At 38.7% G+C, this 15,575-nt stretch overlaps 1 protein-coding gene across 1 annotated transcript in view; it reads right to left on the bottom strand.

Annotated features, from left to right (window-relative positions):
• The window catches only part of SPAG16 (sperm associated antigen 16), a 413,429-nt gene that overhangs the window by 125,550 nt on the left and 272,304 nt on the right, over window positions 1-15,575 (bottom strand). The window lies entirely within an intron of this gene.

Genomic DNA, 15,575 nt, shown 5'->3' with positions numbered 1-15,575 from the left:
GGAATCACAAGAATGAAATCAAGATTAATTATCTTTTGTCATCTTCCACATTAGCCCATAAGTGACCTACATAATGCAGTAACATATGTCAGATGTCATCACTGATATCTGACTTACTCTCCCAGTACAGGAGGCATCCAACCACAGTATCTCCTGCTGAAAAACCCAGTCTTCAAGATGGGACACTTTCAAGACCTCTAAAAATAGGTGTGCTTCTCTGTTTTCATAAAAATCACTGTCTTCATGTGTAACAGTAATAAAAATACTTTCTATTAAAAGTGAACACCAGCTTTGAACAGTGTAATCATATCCTGAAGAACAAGTTTTCACTCTAAGTTGACATTTTATTGAAAGACAATTTGTTGCACTTTCTGGAGAGATGAAAGAACCCAAACCCAAGATCTGAAATTCCTCTACACATCCTCGTACTCTGTCTTTGTACTTATTCTAGCTTGAATCAATCTCTCAGGAGCAGGGGTAGCATAGGTTAATCCTACCTCTGTCATGCTTTTAGTGTTTATACCATCAGCTTAACTCCATTTTAATTCTCCCAAAACACCACCAGAAAAAAAAAAAAAATCATTCCTACTCTGACACAAGATATTTCAATTCTCTTTTTCACTGACAAAACCTCCTGTATTTTTACCATCACCATGCTTTATCAGTATATTCTCACTGTTTGCAACGAGTCCTTTCAGGAAAGTAGTTAATGAGGTTTGACCACAAAGTAATTCTGAAGGGACACTACTCAATAATATTGTGTAGTTCATATTACATCTCTGAACCATTTAGGAGAACTCAGTCCAACAAAACAGCCGTTAAAGGGGATTAGATAGCTGTTATAAATACCTCAGGGGTTAAGAGCAAAGAGGGAAAAGAGCTATTGAAGCTGAAGAGCAGTGTTGACACAGGAACATATAGGTATTCATTATCTACAGATAAATTTCAGCTGGAAATTAGAAAACAGTTGTCAAACAGTGAGGTATGAAAACTCCCCTCCACTCCAAGCAGTGGGGATAAAAAAAATCTCATTAATTGTAAGAAGCTGCTTGAAAAGTATGGAAAATGATTTTCTGCCTGTGATCTTTTGTCTGAACTTGGAGACTGAGGAGACTCTTTCCAGTCTTGCTCATGTGGCATTAGAATACAAAACACTGATAAAGCCCAGCATTTAATGCTTCACAGAATTCCTTTTATTTAAAAAAAAGTCACCAAAAACAGGCAGCAGGCCAGTTTGGCAAGTGCTACTTTGTACCTTACTGTATTTTTCATTTACCTTTCTGTCTTGAAGTAGTCTCTCCTTCAAGGCCACGTATGCTATTGAGATTAAACTAGGAAATTTGTATTATTCCCATGGAAGGATTGCAAGACAAACATAACAAGAAAAATAGGCTCTGGACTGTTAAAAGGAATCCGCTATCTTTAAAGAGCAAGCACATCATCTGCTTTAAGCATAAAAAGGTTGCCAGACTGCAGTTCTTGAGTGCTCCATAGTTTGCAACAGATTTGCAAGGGGAAAAAGTGCTACAAAAAAACCACCCAAAAGCTTGTATATTTACATTATTTCTAAATTATATAATACAAACCGATAAATCCTGATAAAAATAAAATTTAAATGATTATTAGCCAATTATAAATTCACTGTTGGAATAGAAATGTGATTACACAAAATTCCCCAAGATTGACACAGAAATCAAATTTGATAAAGGTAACATAGTAGCCAACCAAGATAACCAAACATACATGAGCAGTCCAGCAAGAAAAAATTCCAGGGACATAAAATCTACTTTATGACCTAGCAGCAGTATCAGTTGTACCCAGGCCATGGTAACAAACCAAATAGTGCATGTTTTGCATGGTAAATGTAGCCCTTGTAAGAATTTTGCTGTTGCTTAGTGGGGCATAGAATTTACCCCCAGACACTCTCAATTACCAATACATACACAGTAACTTTGCTAGCACAAAGAAGAAAAAGAAAAAAAAAAAGAAAACCACATGGACGCCATGACACAAAATTAATATGAACTTTCCGATTTTCTTTCCATAAGTCACTTCAGTAGAAAGCAACTGAAAAGGATTTTAATAATAGTAATAAAAATAATAATAAAAGCTAGACAAAGGCAATGGCTCTGTAAAGTGTTTCTCAATAGTATCACTGAAAATTTCCAAAGTGCCACTTTATTTTTATTCAATGCATAGCTAGTGTTTTCTTTACCCACACCAGGAAATCTGAGTTCTGCAGACATAAATGCCATAAAAACAAACCTGGAAATCTTACTATTTAGCTGTAACACCCCAGCAAAATCAAACAGTCATATTCTCTGGATCAGAGCTCATGTTAAGACAGCACTGAGCTTTCAGCATCAAGAGCTCAGCAGTAAGTTAATGACACCCCTTTTGCACACGCATTCTGCTTTTTAGTCATTAATTATAAAATAATCTAGTGTAACACCACCAGGACCCCTGCTTCATTTGGTGTGGGACTGAACAGGGTGTCTATATACCAGGCATAATCTCCCTTGGAGTGAAGTTTGGAGCATCTCTTCTTCAGTGGAATTCCACTGGAGCATCTTGCAAATTGGTCCCTGGCTTACTAACAGCTTCTTGTCATCCAGGAACCAGCTGTATGCATCTGCCTTTTAAGTGAATTTTTTTAAGATTCAAGACTAGCCAGTGCAAACACCTGGGACTTGTATCACAAGGAAAAGAGCAGAGGAAAAAGGAGGATCTTGTCTTAATGCTAGGGGAGTTGTCAGTTTGGAAAATTATGCTCCTTTGCTGCTACCTTCAAGGTCTCACTGACAGAGACAACATTATCACAAATCTAGAGTAGAAGAAACAACAAAACATCAGAATAGAACTCTGCAGCTGTAAAAAGGCCAATTCTTTCCATATTTAACCCATAGGGTTTATCCAGCCTCCTTGCATATGACTCTTGAGTAGTATAAAGGGCAGTAAATTACTGAGAATACATTATTATTGTTGTCCGAGTCATCAGGTCTTGATTGAAATATTAATGGAAGAAGTCTCAGTTCTATTCACTCCTTGAGCTGCTGCCCAATTACATTAATAACCATACATTCGTCCTTTGCAGAAAATACACAGATAACAGCAACATTCAAAGAAAACAAAATATAGTGTTCTGCATTGTTGTTGGGTTTGGTTTTTTTTTAATGATTATGCACACATGCACACACACATATAATTTTCCAGTTTGAAACCCAGAAATTAACATTAGAATCAGCTGTTAGAAACACCATGGCATTATCTTATGGAGCCTATCAATGTCTCCGCTTCCACTGAACACAGACATTAATTGCCTGCCTTGGACTGGAGCTATATAAAAAGCTTCAGATAGTGAAAACATTTTTTTTCTTTTTTAAATGCAATCCAGTATCGTAGATACCCTGACCTTTGGAACTATGGATCTGTGAACAGTAATCCTGCTGCAAAAGTGTAGTTAAACAAGGAACCTAAATTTAAATGATTTTTTGTTCTTACTTTCACAGGATAAAAGCCCAAGATTTTGGAATCAATAGTGAAATTCTGCTGTAAATCCTTCCTATTGTGTCCACATAGATACACAAATACCAGGGCAACAGAAGACAGGCTGAAGGCAATCATAGTTAATACACTACAGCTTGTTTGCATCTGTAGAATTAAGTTAATCTATTAACTATGTAACACAGCAGCTGAATCTTCCTATACTTACTTTGATTACCAGTTTAGCAGCAGCAACAACAAAATCGCAAACCTAACAAGCCATAATTCAAGCACCTCTGGAGAAAGCATGCAGCCAAAACCTGTTGAGCATCATTTAAAAACTGCTCATGTTTTTTAAACTCTGCTGTTCTTTTGATTATTTTTTGGATTTTGAATACCCTGCTATACGTGAAAGGCTGACATGAACAAACTTACTTTGCCAAATTCAAAAATCCATTAGAACAAGCTGAGTGTAATACGCTAGGTGCAATATGTAATTAGCTATATTAATTTGATATGATATGAGCTTTTAGATAACAGCATCTGAATATGAGGTTTAGCTAAACAGCCTTCAGATAAGAGATTTATTTGTAATTTCTTGGTTCATTTAGAAATTAACTCAAAAAAATATGTTCATTTAGAAGGACTAAACTAAGAAAACTGTTCAAACCACAAAGCACTCAGCAGTGGAACTGTTCATCTCATTCTCTTTATCAAAAACACACAAAACCTCCTGACAGTTTCTCATGAGAGGTTTAATTTTATTTGAGGGGAAAAAACTAGTACCTTGAAGGAAAATTCTGATTTTACATAGGTGAAATTTGTCCAGAAAGTCAAATAATCTAATACTTTGGAAGCTCACTTCACCAAACTTGAACTTTTCCTAAAGCAAGTGTCATGTTAAGTGTACCATGATTACCAACTACTGACTCATTGGGGAAGGTCTAACCTTTCTCCGTCTCCCTTGCTGAATATGGCCAAAGGCTTTTCTTTTTACAGCAAAGTGCAAAATTAAAAGCATGACTCCTACTCAAATCCCTGCCTTATTCATGACATAGTCTGTGTGCTTGGTGTACCTATGCTTTGCATCAGCAAGGCACTAGCAAGCTCTGAAGGAATTGTGTGACATATCCAGCAGAACTGTGGGCTCTGAAGTCACTCCACACTGGGGGGGAACTGCCTGCATTGTTGCCTTGAAGTAGGTGCACTGGAAACATCAAAAGGGGTGTGGATCTCTTTATTAGAACACAAGCCATAACAAGGTAATTTTTTAAAGGGAGAAAACTCACTTTCGTGAGATATGACAAGTGAACACAAAAACTGGCGGAAAAATTCTAAAAACACCTACCCTCTCTACCTTTGCAAGACAGCTCCTTTCTTTCAGCCTCCTTTCAGCCCAGCCTGTAATAACTCACTTCAGCAATTTCCTGCATCACACGAAGTCTGTGCGTGTTCCCCGCAAGGCCAGCCCAGCTGCTCACAGCAAGAGCTGCTCTCTTCTCCATCTGCCCCATCCCATCTCATCCAGAGGGCACCACTCAAAGCAAGGCAAAAATGCATCCATCCCCCAGCTATCCTCTCAGGGGCTCTTACAAGCACATGACGTACGGTATCTGTATAGTAAGCAGTGAAAAAAATTGTAAAACAATTTTACCATCTGTCACCACAGGTTTTACTTGATAAGCTTAAGCACAAAACCCTCAGCACAGAGTTTGCTTCTGTTCTCCTTGCTTGGAATAGAGCCTGGGGGGAAAAGTCATGCGGAGAAGACTCTTTCCTGATGTTAGACCAAGGGCAACATCAGGCCAGGGAATTCCTCAGATGTTTTGTAATCCTGTACTTGGGGAATACATTTGCAAGTCATTTGTGTGCCTTATTACAGAAGGATTCACAGACACAGGTACATACACCAAAGTTGAAGCACATCAGCTGTTGAGTTGTCTGCTATTATGGTGCTCTCCCTTTCTCACAGACAGCTTTTTTGGAAATCATTATTATTATTTTACATTTTATTCACTACATCTTCCTAAAGAAGCAGAAGAATTTTGAATCTCTTTAAAATGCATGAACTTACATAACAGCTTCTATACTGTGAAACATTAACAACTTGAGAAAGCGTTTTTCTAAAGCTGGTAGGTAATAGGAACTAGAAATAGAGCTCTGCCTGCCAGCTAAGCCTAACACCATGCTTTTCATCACAGACTAGCCTTCCTTTCACTTCAGTTACCTGCTACTAAAAATATGGAAAAAAACTGAAGTAACCTTGCTGTGGGACACTCCTGAATTATCTCATTTTTCTGCATCTGAACTTTCACACGGACATAGCAGTATGTCTTTTGCACTCAACATGCAGTCATATTCATTTTTCTTAATTAAGAGGAAAAGTGTGTTTCTAGGCCAAGACCTTGTATGCTAAATCTGTTCAAAGTGAACCTCTAAGGCTCTCAAAAAAACCACTAAAAATCGGAGTTATAATAGTAGAAATGCTGACAGATTATCTTCTTGCCAGCATAATATAACCTGACTCTAAGATGAATGTTTCATGAATTAAAAAAAGTTGAAAAAAGCTCCTCTGTTCAGCTTTGTTCTCAAGATGAAAGTAAATTATCTTTTGGTCTTCCACTGACACTTGGATTTTTGTACTGCCGTCTGTGGAAACCTGTAACCACAGGTAGTATTTAAACAGACATGACCGTGTGGGATTCTCTCCTCACTAAACTCCTGTAAGAGCCATCAAACTTCTAACTATACAAGGAGGGAAAAAGGTTTTATAGCAAGCAGATACCTTCCTGTACCTGCTTCTGTGAAGAGAGACAGAGAAGTCATCTCTTCTTGGAGAGATCACACACAAGTGCAGTTCACCTGCACGGCCATGACAGACCATCCAGGGATGGGGAAGGAGAAATTTCTTTGCTAGACCCATCATTCTTTTAAAAGAAAATAAACAGGAAAAAAAAAATCCCTCAAAAGTATTTAAATTCTTTCACTAAAAGCAGACTTGTGTATTATTCCCCTGGTTATATTGGCAGATGGCTTCAGTAGCAGAAGCTACTGCATCTTAATAAGGATTTGTAAGGCAGGTGAACATACATCACCCTGTCAGCACCAAAAAAGCCAAATTCAGTAATTGCATTCCTCCTATCCAATGTAATTCTTGGCGTTTAAATGTTCTAGCGAGGGAAGGATCAGCGGTGCAAGAACAGGGATGGCCAGGGAAATCCAGTATGCTGAAGCCCATTAGCTGCAGAATTCTCAGTGTGGGATATGGCCTTTTCCCCACAGAATTAGGCAGGCCATTTTTAACATAACTAGAGTTGACTTTAAATAAACTTGGTATTCCAAAACTTTGCAAAACATACCAACCATTTTCAGGAGAGTAATGCGTGAATGACAGAAACCTAGCAGGACTGTCTCATATTAAACGTTATGAGCTCTATTGCTTTAATGTAAAAAAGATCAAAAAGACGAATTACAAATGAGCGGAAGTTGCTGGTGGAATATAACTGGCAAAGTTACGAGTGGAGTGAAAGCACAGAAGAGAAATACAAAGGAACTTCTGTTGGCTTTGAAAATGAGGTTACATGAAAGCAGAATAAAACAATGAATGCATAATTTAATTTTATATGAGAAAAGGTGAGAGGGCTACATGCAAACCCCTTTCTTCCTTCCCACCTTTAAAGGTAGGAGGTGTGAAATCTAAGTTGCATTCTTGGAAAGTTTTTACTTTTCCTCTGTTCAGCCGTGAACAGCACATGGACTGCAAAAGACATGAGAAGCTGTTCAGCTGTATATAGTTCAGCTTCTTCACACATATGGTTCCCACATCTGAATCTAACACTCCTGTGCACTGTCTTTAGCATCTGCACTCAAGATTTGTGTTTCTTTACCTGCTAATCCCACTCTGGTCCTGTAACAAAAGTCTTAAATCTGCAACTGAGCAAAGCAACATCATGCACTATCTTCTGATCTTATCTGAAGATGAGAAGTTGAGTATCAGTCTGAAGGATTTTAGTGCTCTTAAAAACTGAAGCTCAATTTTGGTTCAATTGCCAAACTGTTGAGTTACGTGAATTCATACCAGAACACCAGTTATTTTTCCTAACAAGAGCAAGGAAAAACTAAGTGTTTTTAACTGAAAAAGACTATAAGGCAAAAGCAAGTACATACACAACTGTGATTACTAAATAAACAAATGAGGTAGCCCAAATGTTTAGAAAAAAAGAAAAAAGTAAAAGCTAAAGAATTTCTTCCCTTCAAAGAGTCAGCATAAATCCGGAGTAAGCCAATAAGATCAAAGTTATTACTTGTCTAACAGCCATTTGGAGAGTGTGTAGTTCTATCGGTATAAACAAATCTATAAGCCTCCTGCATTCACACTGCGAATTTTGTTTTGGCAGTCATTACGCATCAAATGCATCTCATCCAAATTTAAAGTGGCAGATGCACAGAATGAAAATACCAAAGAGAGAGGAAAAAAAAAAAAGGGGGCAAACTTAACAGACCATGTCTGCAGTTCGCTTTTGTTAACCTGCAACTGCTGAATAGCGCTCTTGAAGTCACGTTCCTCTTCGATCTCTGTTTTCCCCATTACCCAACAGGAAGGGATTGACTAGTTCCCAGTAGGAGTCCTGGCAAAGAAACTGGTATCTGAATGGAAATGGAAGGCACACCACTTGCTCACCATGATGCAATTTTCCCAACTTCTGCTGTTGGGAATAACAGTATTGCTGACTTGAGGGACCAAGATCAGAGAAGAGAACCCAGATTATTTGGCTAGAAACACTGAAGAAGTTATCCATTGGAAAAAGAAGTCACTGAAATAAATAAATAAAAAGAAAAATTAACAGTTTATTTTTAAAAGTCTTTAGATTTCAAAATTTTTTGGGAAAAAAAAAAATCACCAATGGAAGAGGAGAAAACGTTGAAATTGGCTCTTACAAACACACTGTCCATAGATTCTATACACCAGATCCTGCTTGCACTCTCTACAGACTCTGATTGAAAGGGAAAAAAAGGATTGTGAATGCCTATTGAAAATATTCCTAACCTTCTGCAATTTCAAATTCAGAACTTTGCAAGTATTCAAAATGAAATTCATGTCAGTATTTTCAAAAGTGAGATTTTCAAGAAAAAAAGAGAAAGTAAAGCAGAAAGATCTGGGTAGCAATGGAAATAGTTATATTTTTTAGCAAGTGTGCTGAACTTCTAAGTTTTCATTAGCATTCAAAACACAAATAGTTAATTACTATCTCAGTATCTCAGTAATATGATGGTTAAATTCCATTACATTTAGGAATGGGCAAACTTTGTCTCATAAACTTGCATACTTTATATGCTATGGGCCTTACACGTCGTTGGTTTCTCTTAGATAAAATACAGGTATTGCATGAAGCGACATCACCTTTTTCTCACTGCCTTATGCTACCACAAGGACGTATCACAAAATGAAACAGATGTGGGTCCTGCTGAAGCTGATGACAACATTATTCCCAGTTTCACTCAGAGAATGAGGGTACTTTGTAATGCCTTTGCTAGAAAATAACACCTGCCACCTGACGTCAGGTTTCATTGCATATGAAATTACCTATGCCAATAAATATGCTTATGCTCAGACCAATAGATGTCAAAATACATCCTTTTGACTTTTGACATACAAAGCAATCCTACTAGGAGTACCTTGCTGAACCTCAGCCTAAGGAATACCAATATTACTCTTTTACCATAGTGCTGCTCCCAGTAGAAACCTGCACTCAGTCTTGGTGGGAAAGGAATTAGGCAAAACACCAAATTTGAAAGTCCCACCTGTTTTATAGAGTTTATAGATTACTTCAAAGAAAAAATATTTTAATCATTAAAATACAACCTAGTGGTTTAGCTGTGTTAAGCTTATTAATATTTCCCAATAAACTTAATGACTTAAATGAAAAAGGAATAAGTATTTTTTAATCCATCAATAGTGGCATTGTATCTGGTGACTGGACACACAGGACTACAGAGTATGCCACTATTTATGTAATTTTCAAAGAAGTGCACGTAGGGGGCTGTAACCAGAAAATCTTTGCTGGGAATATCCCACAATAAAACAAATGTCATAATAAGTTATAAATACATACATACAAAAATATATAGTCCTTCATGTGCAATAAGAAAAACTGAATAATAAAAATACTGAAAAAAATTATTTCAAAGCAATATGAACACTTTCCCCAAAATGTTTTTGTCTGGTGCTAACAAGGTTATTGGAGGCAGGGGTGATAAGAACATTTAGCATTTGAGAAGCAAGAGCTCTTCATCTGTTTTAGCACTGTTTTCCCAAGATGCTCACATCATGGCACAAGGCTGTAGAGACACTAAAGAGAAGTAAAACTCCTGGAAGCCTTTTCAGAGACCTCTTGTAGAATTACAGCACGATTAAATTACCTCTTGAATTAAAAAAAAAAAAAAAAAAAAAAAGTTTCTTACAAAGTTCAGCCTGTCAGAGTTGCCAGGATTAGATCAGGGACCAAATGTATTATGACTAAGCTCAGTGCTGTATAAATATTAGATCCATTATTCAAACAGCTCACAGGACACCACACACTTGATTTTACAATGACAAAAACTCCCCATGAAATATCTTTCCTGGGATTTTTCCTTAGTAAGGGTGGCAGCATGGTCCCCTATCTGAGCAGAAAGAAAATGTAAACAGCAGGTTCCCATTAAAGGAGTTATATCATGTATGTAGCCTCAGACAAAAGGATTCCAGCGTTTGGGTTTTGTGAGTTATTAACAGCAGCCTGCTCTGTAATTGTCAGTGAAATAATCTCATTGACACATACAAGTTAGGAAATAGAGGTCTCATTAACAAAGCGTCTAGCCTTTATTAGATCATATAAATAACCAAGAGAGCCTGCAAAAGATCGATTACAGCTTTTAAACGTTTATGGAATCAGTGTTTAATTAAGACAATTTTAATATGCAAATCAAGCCTAATTATCATCATTTGTTAATGTTAGTCTGCCTGGGCTCTAAACAGCTTCAGCTGCAAATATGGTAACAGTATCATATTTTTGCTGTGTTTTTTCCTAGGAAGAATTGCAGAGGAAACAATCAAGTTGCACTACCAGTACGCACGAAGGCTTCCAAAACCACATTTCCATTTACCATTTGGAGATGAAGGTCAAAAAAGTGCTCAACGTAGCGTAAAATCTAGCTGAAATGTTATGCATTTCTTCACCCACTATTTTGTAGAGTGCTTTAATTAATGTCTTTCCTTCAAAGTAACCAACCCCTCCGGGAGCTTCTTTTGATGAAAATCTGCCCGTGTTCAATGCAGTGATTGAATAGAAGGGTTTCTTACACAGACCGCTGTTACTCAGAAGCTGATGTTGGGACTTTTTTTCTTCCTACCTCCTCTGCCCCAGGAATGGTAACCCTCCTATGCTGAGAAGCCGCAGCATTACGGCAAAGCCCCTGGAAATTAAATGGTGAAGCAAACAAGAAAAACACAACCTTCAGCAACATGATGGGAGGAGCAGCTGGGGAAGAATACAAAACAGCAAGGGAGAAAACCAATGTTTGTGCTCTGATTCTTGAAGATGTAAAATTAAAGACTCAAAGTCCCCGTGAATTTGTTTGGGGAAAGAGGGTGGGGCAACTGCAACACAATCCTGGTAAAAATCATTCCCTTTTCCTGACACTGCTGCTCTCCTGCACCACAAAAAGCTGCACTGACTAAAATGAAGAAAGAGAACCACTCATCATTGGGCAGTATTGATTTGCTGTTGAGTGCTTACACATTGACAGCAGGGGAAATACAAAATGTTTCTGTTTGCAACATTTTACAATACAGAAAGTCACTTCTGTATTTTTCTTTGCCATTATGCTTTCTTTCCTCATATTCCCAATGCTTTGTACCCCATAGCTGCTAAGCTGTCAGTTGGTTGAAGGTAAAAGGAAAGCTTTCTACTTTTACTTATTCTGTAATATATTTGGTATTTCTAAGTAAATTAAGTCGTCTTGGGGAAAAAAAAAAAAAAAAAGGATATGCAGTTACAATAGGCAATGAGTCTTTCAAGACAGAATGAATAAAAATGTAATAACCAGAGTAGAAATAAAATACAAGAGAGAACTTGAAAAGCCTCCACTTCAAATGGGAGCACACCGGCTTTCACCCTGTGTCTTGACTGACTAGATGATGAAAGGACTTCATACAGAAACCACACTTGGGTACAGCGCAGAGCCATGGCTGGGTAGAGATCTGTCAGGCAATCACTTCCCAGCTCCATTTTGAAATGTTCTCCCTGGAGACGGTATTGGAGAATGGGTCGTTCAGTACAACCTGTGCATGCTCTTGCCAACACAGTAAGTCCACACAGAAGTTGAGCTAGGCTGGGGAACAGACCCTTATATCGCAGGATCACCTAAACAGTTGTGAACCTGCAGGCAATGAAGAATCAAGACACAGAATACAGAGGTGTTGAAGGGGCTGCCGAGACAGCTGGCAGGTGCTGATGCTGGATTTATAGCATGTTTCCCCTGAGAGCTGTGTGCAAAGGCATGGGGCTTCTGCACGGACTAGCAATGATTGTAGGAGCTGCCATCATTTTTGGGTAACTGAACCTGAGGACATTCCGAGAATTTGAACTAACCATATATGGAAGGGAACACCTGCATAGTTTAGTTTTCTAAAGCTCTTCATTACCTGTAACGAAAAATATTGACACTTATCTTACTTATCCTTCATTAGATAAAATGGCCAGGATTTTCACAGAGCCTATGGAAATTTGAATTCCAGTGGAACTTTGTATAATGAGTGAAACAAGTACATTTTCAGGAAGTACATGTAAACCCGCCAAGAGCAGGGAAGAATGGAAAATAAATGCAAACTAGGACATGTCCAGTAGGCTTAGTGGAGAAGTTTTGTGTTCAGACACAGTATACATACACCTATACCACTGAGCTCTGAGCTACACCATCAGGACTAGGGCAGTGAAAGAAAGAACGGAGGAGTACTTCAGAAGTTCAGTTCATTCAGTCATTTACTATGGCACTGCAATGCTGTATTGGCCCGTTTTGCCCAGTGGATGCTTCCCTAAAAGGAGAAGTCAACAGTGCTGATACACTTCATACAGACAGTAAACTGACAGCAAAGGAATGTGAAATGCCCAAGACAATATTTGAGTCACTAATTTGCAGCTGAGAGATCACAATAATTTTCCAGGTCACCTCCATGCTACTTACTAACATTGGATAAGAGACAGGTCTGCCTAACCCTGCTGAAACTTCCCAGACCATGGGAAGCGTTGCACCCCAGTGTACCTGCTCGTTTTCCAGCCCGGTTGCACACGAAACCAGCTACTTCTGAGGAAAGTATCTGGTGGAACAGATAGCTATGCTGTCCAAAAATAATATTTCACATTCTCAAGTCTACATTTGCTATTTGTATTAAAAATATATGAAATACATTTTATGTTTGATATACTGTATGGTCCACTTGCTTTTGTACCCTGCTAAAGTCTTGGCTTCGGCATCTCAAACCTGCCTGCAGCTCCAGTGATGGAAAGTTAAAAACATTCCCAAACTCCCTTCTGAGTGTTGTCATGTGCATTCAGTAAGATGAAAAAGTACCCGAGTCAGACATAGATCTGATAACTTCCTAAGATATATAGACATATCTCAAAGTAGATATTACTGTCAAACAGCAAAGTTTTACAAGTGAATTCAGAAAAAAATTATTTGCATTAGACATGCACATCAACAATCCTGCTCCACAACAATGTTCAAGCATCTACTAAATTAAACACTAGTTCTTATGTAATGATCTTCTCAGTGTTCAATCATTTGAACATCCGAGTTTCAAGAACATTGTTACAAGAACTGTTGTAAATAAAAAGTACTATTTACACAGCATTTTCAACCCTGGAACACATTGAGCCTCTGCTGAAGTCTTACTCTCCAATGGGAGAGTCCAATGAAATGAGGGCCCATTTTACAAGGTGGAGAAAAGGAAATATGCTGGCATACGTGGCTGAAAGCTGTGGGAGGAATCCTGACACTACATTTAAGCAGAGCAGTGCAAAACAAAATTTCATTTCACTTCTCAGATACAACATGCACTCAGCATGAGTCTTGGCCTATTGTAAGTGTTTTGCAGGTCAAAATTTTCAGCCACAAAATTTTGATTAGTAAAGAATAAAATACAACCTGAAGTTTGTCCTTTCAGAAGACAATGTTATATACTTTTTAAAATTAGAAATGCCATTTTAGTATTTTTTTAAATGTTTTCAGTGTGATTTGATTATAAAGCCCTAACAAATATAAACCACTATTTTCTTTTTTTGCTCATTCTCCTTTCCTGTATCCCTCATCACAAAGGACAGCACACAGTTATTCCTAGACCCAAGAAGTACAGCTCTTTCGTTAATTTTATTTGTTTTGTAATTTCTCAATTTAAGCCAGATCTTTCCTGATTATTGGAAGACAGACAAGTACGGACACTTTTTTTTACGGTAGAAAAATATGAATTTAAGAAAAAAGCTCAAAAGGAAAACACATAAACACTTTAAATGCAAATGAACTCTAACTTACATTCCATTTCTGAAAATTTTCAAATAAAATTCTAAAATCTCAACCAAAGCACTTTGGTTTTGCTTGCAGCCAGCTCTGCTTGTGTCCCTCCTGCCATGACCCCCTGCAGGGAATGAGCAGGAAGCAGGATGCCCTGGGACCCCCCTCGAGCTAGAGGATGCTCCACAGCAGCACAGGCTGGCCTGGGTTTGCGATCCCTGTTGTGGCAGGGCTCTGCCCTTTGTGCGAGCTGTGCTGCTGTACAGCGGGGTCACTGCAATGACATGGCAGAGCTAGTGATCGAGCTCAAAAATAAATTCATGCCTGTGCACGTCTTCAAGCCACACATGAAGCACCTCTTATCCATAGTAAGGATATATGGCCAGAATAACCTCCCATGTCTCATCAGGGTGTATATCTACCCACTGTACAAGACAAGATGGCACAAGAAGCATTGCACCTTGAGATATCACATTACGTTCATTTTCTCTTCAGTGAACTGAACTGCAAATAAATGACTCAGAAACCAGCATGAAACGACATATCACCAACGGGTTTTATAAACATTATTTGTTAGAAGACGTAACTCTTAACAATATATGACCCATGACTAATTTCAGGGGGTCGAGGTGATCTTTGCCCTCCACTGTGTAGGGTATTATTCTTCTCTAGAGAAGTTCAAAGGTTAATGAATAAAGTGTCAGCAAAGAAGAAACGAGACTAAGCAAGAAAATGCTTGTTCTTGGGCTCTGCTATAAATAATGCTCTCATTAAAATTCTGCCTTGGAAGAAAGGCAAGTCCATTAGTCTAGGAGCTAATTTTTACTGGCTCCTTAGATGTATGCATATTAAAAATTCAGCTTTTATAATTGCCAGCCATCAACCACCTAGTCAGTGCTGTTCTTGGAGTTTTTAATTATTTACTTCATTTGCATAGACACTCCAATTTATGATCAACCGTTTAGTTATCAAGGGACAGTTTTAGTAATTCCTCTTTTACATTTTTATTTATTCCTTTTGTATCCCTAAGCAGAGGTGCTGACAGGGCCTCGCCTGAGCGGCACGGCGGCGGGACGGGCCCACCCCTGCAGCGGCAGCACGTGTGGCCATGCTTCCCCGCGCCCCTTCTGCCTGTGCCAGGGCAACTCATGCAGTACAGCTACGTGGCATCTGCTAAACACCTGCATCTCACCTCCGAGTGTCACAGCAGCCTGCAAGGACAGCCCTACTCGATACCTTAACCTGCTCCTGAGCTGCTGCTGAAGGCCCTTGCCCAGCACCTTGGCCTCAAAGGAGGAGGGAAGAGCTCACACCTGGGAAGGGAACACGCTACTGCTTTGCTACAAGTGCTCTGGCACTTTGCCCCAAAGCTGTTCTCCTCTGGGTTTTCAGTCTGGGGCTGTTTTCTTCTCCTCCCACAACCTTGCTCAGTTGCCTGAGTATATGACTGCTGCGAAACCTCCTCCAGCACCACCCTTCCTCATTATGAATGCGTCCCAGCCTTTTCTGCTCATACTTCTAAAGTAAATGGTACACCTTTCTCC

The sequence above is a fragment of the Falco rusticolus genome, chromosome 8, assembly GCF_015220075.1.
Source record: "Falco rusticolus isolate bFalRus1 chromosome 8, bFalRus1.pri, whole genome shotgun sequence".
Taxonomy (NCBI): Eukaryota; Metazoa; Chordata; class Aves; order Falconiformes; family Falconidae; genus Falco; species Falco rusticolus.
The sequence above is the reverse complement of the archived record's forward strand: the minus strand, read 5'-3'. Positions and strand labels throughout refer to the sequence as shown.